The sequence below is a fragment of the Limulus polyphemus genome, unplaced genomic scaffold, assembly GCF_000517525.1.
Source record: "Limulus polyphemus unplaced genomic scaffold, Limulus_polyphemus-2.1.2 Scaffold6227, whole genome shotgun sequence".
NCBI classification, from domain to species: domain Eukaryota; kingdom Metazoa; phylum Arthropoda; class Merostomata; order Xiphosura; family Limulidae; genus Limulus; species Limulus polyphemus.
In genome coordinates, this window is record NW_013671837.1 from 44523 (window position 1) to 50098 (window position 5576).

Here is a 5576-nt window from a genome sequence, read left to right on the forward strand (position 1 = left end):
ATAATAATATTATTTTTGAAATATGCATAGCTAAAATATGGAAAATCTGTTATTAAAACTAAAACAACTTTTATGAAGTTTAAATTCGCAGTCCCGTGTAAGTCAGTGTTCGTACATCCTTACCGTTACATCAATTTAATCAGACCAGAGTTTTCCATTAATACGTTAAAAATAATGTTCTTAGCATTATTAAGTACTTCCGTCTAGCCATTATATATTTAAACTGTTAGACTAAAGATTACAGTAACAAGCCTAATGAGGTTTTTATTTGATAACGACGATTATTTTTGAAACTTTTCACAGAGAACTTTTTGTTTGTACTTGTTTGTTTGTTTTGAATTTCGCGCAAAGCTACACGAGGGCTATCTGCGTTAGCCGTCCCTAATTTAGCAGTATAAGAATAGAGGGAAGGCAGCTACTTATCACCACCCACCGCCAACTCTTGGGCTACTCTTTTATCAACGAATAGTGGGATTGACCGTCACATTATAACGCCCCCACGGCTGAAAGGGCGAGCATGTTTGGTGTGACGGGGATTCGAACCCGCGACCCATAGATTGCGAGTCGAGTGCCCTAACCACCTGGCCATGCCGGGCCCATTGTTTGAAGTTATGCACAAAGCTACACAATGGACTATCTGTGCTCTGCCCACCACGGGTATCGAAACCCGGTTACCAGCATCTTAAGTCCGCTGTGCCAATGGGGGCCACAGAGAACTATAACCAATATATTGTTAATATGTCATTAAGGAATCTTTTGTTGATGTTTTATTTTTGGTATCTTTACCAACTTCTCTTTCCCTCGTGTTTTCTAGTGTATCCAGTTAGAATCAGCTAAGAACAGTCACGTAAAATGACATCTAGATTTTGGTAAGTTATATCACGTGGCACGTGATAACGTGATAGGAATAATACGGTCATTATACAAACGGTCTGCGACGAATCGCACAACGGTTAACGTTATCATTCACGTAACTTCACATGTAATGAGGAAATGAAGCATGCTGAACATTACAGATCCGGCACTTGTAGCAGGCAGTGTGCATTCCTGTGGGGGGACGTATATTAATTAGAAAAGTTTACTCACCAGTTCATGGTACATAGCAATATTAAAAGATTCGTTGAACAGACACACAAGACCTGCGATTCTCGGCGTTCATCGTGGTTTCCTGGGTTTGAGATTGTAAATGACAGGCTGTTTTGTGTTTGATAAGTGTTTTTTACACGATGATGACGTTTTACTCATTAGGACTTCTGCATCAAATCATGTTACTAAGAGTTTGATAAATACAGCTTCAATCATTTTTTTTCAGCGTGTTAAAGGGACAAAATTAAATCAGCTTTACCCCCCCCTTCTAGCGGGAAATGTAGTGAAATATTTTCTCTTTCCACGCGTAAAAAAGGGAAAGAGATGAAATACGGCTAGTTAAAGATGGCTATATTTGCTTTTTCAATGTGTAGAGGTGAGGAAACAGGTCTGTGTCAACTCTTCTACCACACGAAAAACTATGAAATACGGCTATATCTACTTATACAATGTTTTTAGGTAGGGAAATTCAACTATATCTACTCTTCTGGTGTATAAAAAATAGATAAGTAGATATAGCCGTATTTTGTAGATATAGTTGAATTTCCCTACCTAAAAACATTGTTCTTACTGCAAAATCTGATAAATACGGCAGGACATCTGATAATGGTGCATCTGAGTTCGTAATTCAGAGATGGTATTAGCAGCTCAAGGGGAACAATAATTCTTAACTATACAGTTTGTTTGAAGTTAAACACAAAGCTACACAATAGGATATCTGTGCTCTGCCCACCACGGGTATCGAAACCCGGTTTCTAGCGTTGTAACTCCGCAGACATGCCGCTGTGCCACTGTGGGGGGCTGGCTATACAGAAGCGCGGGCATAACTGTATTTTGGTATTTTTTTATACACCATAAGACCTTTTTAACCATCATTGCCTTCTACATAGTTTAAGCCTGAACGTAGTAAGTAGTTTGTGATTGGAACGTCACAGTGCGAGCTGACCGAGATAGTCCAAGAAAGTAAATATAAAAGCAGTCCATTTAAGTCTAAGAAACGAAGTAATTAGCTATCTTTATCAGTTATTTGTGGACTTTAGTTTTGACGTGACTATTGTTTAAAATAACTATAGCTCCCCCAAAACTAAAACTTCTTTGAAGTACCCTATTCCCAACTAAAGGTGTTCAAATAAATAATTTAGTTTTTGTTTTAAGAACAAATATAGTCTTCCAAATTAACCGAAGGTTTTCGTAGCCCTCTACCTTTCTGATTCTCGAATATAAAAAATGTAAAATAAAAAATAACGGATGTTTCTAAAACCACCTGCATGGACAGATTTTGGATATATTTTAGACAGACCTTATAATGTCTTTCTTCTTCCAGTCTTAGAATGGTCAAGTTTTCTGCCTAGTTATTTGGTAAACTACACTAAAACACTTACAATAAACGTGTGAAATTAGGCAAACAAATTAGTTACAAGTGTTTACAAAAATGTAGAGGTCGCACTCTAAGGATTTTCTTCCCCCCCTTTTTTTTGGTGAAGTTAACGTAATATAGCTGAACTGTAAATCAACAAACGTAATTGTTTTATTATTTATTGTTATTCATAAATGTAAGAAACTATCTCGATAATGATTTAACATCCACTAAATTAACAACTTTAACAGTTTAGACTTGTGTGTTATCCAACATTCCATTTGATAACCAAATTGAACAACGACGTGAAACAATATTTTGTATGATACACTAATTTTATTAATTATATTCAAACGCGAATTCTTATTACAAAAAGTTCAAATTGAGAAATAATTTATGTATATACATATATATTTCCTTTTCAAATTTAGGTTAAAAACAGATCAGGAGTCTAACGCCATCTACCGGAGATATTAATAAAAAAAAACATCGTGTCTGGTGCAGCAGCAGGAGTTATTTAAAATTGCTCTATGATAAAAAATAAGAAATACTTGACTGTGTATAATGATTCCTATTTCGCCCAAAGCTGTGCCATTAAATGTAAAGTGGAATTAAAAATATTCTCTAAAAAAAGCTCTTATTGTGATTTATTTGATACTTAAAGGAATGGAAGAGTAGAACAAACCAAGAAAATTAAATATGGACGTTCTACAGTACTATAATATTGTTTTACAGATTATAAATCAGTTAGGAACTACAATATTGTCTGCATAACTAATGGAGACAGAGAAATGTATTAAGTTTAAAAAATAAGAACGACGTTTTTTTTTTTTTTTTTTTTTTTTTTAGGCTCACTGAAAGATAAAATCTTTATTGGAAATTTCAGCCGAATAGTTTCGGTAACTTAGTTACCATCATCAGGTCTAGTGTTATCAAAACTAGTTTCGACTGAAATCTCTAAGAAAGATTTTATCTTTCAGTGTGCCAAGAAAATGTTGTTTTTGTTTTTCAATCTTGATGTGGAAGCCCAATGTGCCTGAAAAGAAATTAAAGAATATATATATATATATATTTTAGGATAATGTAATTGTCAGTAGAAGGATATCTTTATAATAATGTTCCGAAACAAAGCGAAGAAGAATACATTGTTTGGTTTTTTTCACATTGGCTTCGTATTTAACGCAATGTTTACCATGGCTCACACAAACTATTATTAATGGTCATTTACTAATTTCAGAACCACAAGAATGTTTTGACAGTTCGAGTAACATTTCTAATAACGAGAAATATTTTTAAACTCATGTTCGATAAACGTCCATGAACAGGAAAAGATATATATTCAAAGAAAGTTTGAGCTCACATTGAAATAGTTTTTAGTAGAATTAGCGTTTCAAAGGACTCCATCTTTCCGGAGTCTTGTGATGTAAAACTTTTTGATTTCTCTGCTGAGCAGGAGATGATACATCTTTAAAAAGAAAGTTTGAGCTCACATTGAAATAGTTTTTAGTAGATCTAGCGTTTCAAAGGACTCCATCTTTCCAGAGTCTTGTGGTGTAAAACTTTTTGATTTCTCTGCTGAGCAGGAGATGATACATCTTTAAAAAGAAAGTTTGAGCTCATATTGAAATAGTTTTTAATGGAACAAGCGATGAATTTTCAATGGAATCCGTCTTCCTGGAGTCTTGCATTGGACGACGTTTCGATCTCTATGCTAAACAGATGACATATTTTTTTAAAAAGCTTGAGCTCACATAAAATAGTTGTTAGTGAAACTAGCGATGAATTTTCAGTGGAAATCCATCTTCCTGGAGTCTTGTAGTGGACAACGTTTCGTCGCTAAGCTGAGACCTTCACCGACTCGATAAAGACTGAAACGTGACCTCCTCCTCCCCTCACCTCAAGACATCATCAGGTCGAACCAGTGAAGATTCAACGTTAGTTCTACCCACGCTGGCAAACCCACGTTACAACAAAACATGTTTTAATTTACGAGGCTTTTAATTAAGAGCTTAGAGTGGGTGAAAGTGCGAACAAATCATTAAGACGGTATGAAAGTATTTATAACATGCGTTTATCTTGATAACGTATATAATCATGCGCGTTGAATGAATTAATGAAGAAACGTTCATCGCTGTGTACAATTAATGAATCATTTTACACAGATGTAGACCATAATAACACTACAACATATGCATTGTGTTAAGTATGATTCCATGTAGAGGAATTACTTCTTAGCCTACACAAGTTAATAATAGGACGCACTGTCAAAAAAAAATAAAAATAGAGGGTTTGACCTGAGTTGGACAATAATAACGACCATCTAAGCAGTACTAACAAGCTTAGCAGGAACCAAAACAAACAAATGATACGAATATAAACGTGTTTTTTTCTCGCTATTTTCATTTCGTAATTGTTAATTGCCCCCTTTTGCTGGAAATCCGTCTTTTATTTTTTATTGCTCTGTATATTTCCCAATTAGTTTTTTTATTATCATAATTCCATAATTTCAGAGCGATCTAGCAACCATGAATTCTTGGTCGTAAGACATCACTGAAACATGTGTTTTCCAATATTTGCTCATCCTCTATTGGAGGAAATCTGAACTATAACAATAAACGAAAACCCATCTTTAAAGCTTTCTCCATTTGTTATCGTGTAACGAAATGTATGATTATTTTAGATAGCAAGTAGACACACGTATAAAATCTAAAGTAAAAATAGATTAGTAGTTTTCTGTTAATGACTCAAACAAACAGAGAAATATAAAGCTATTTGTTGGTTATTATTTATGAAAATTGTTTGTAATATACTTTTTACAAATTGATATCCTAAGCCAGATATGGTCCAGTGGTTAGCTAGTCGGGCTACAGATAAGAAGGTCCAAGGTGACTTAAAGTACTGATCAAGTTTAAAACACCAAATTAATGGTTTTTTTGTTTCTTTGCTTTAAGGACCTAGTGAACTCCTGAACAATGTGATTAATTCTAGTTTGTAAAATGTGTCTTGTCAAGAACTAAACAAAGAACACGATGATTAGAAATACGATGCTTGTTAGAAATCATTATGGTTGACGTACTAAACCTGTGGGGGCCCGGCATGGCCAGGTGGTTAGGGCGCTCGACTCGCAATCAGA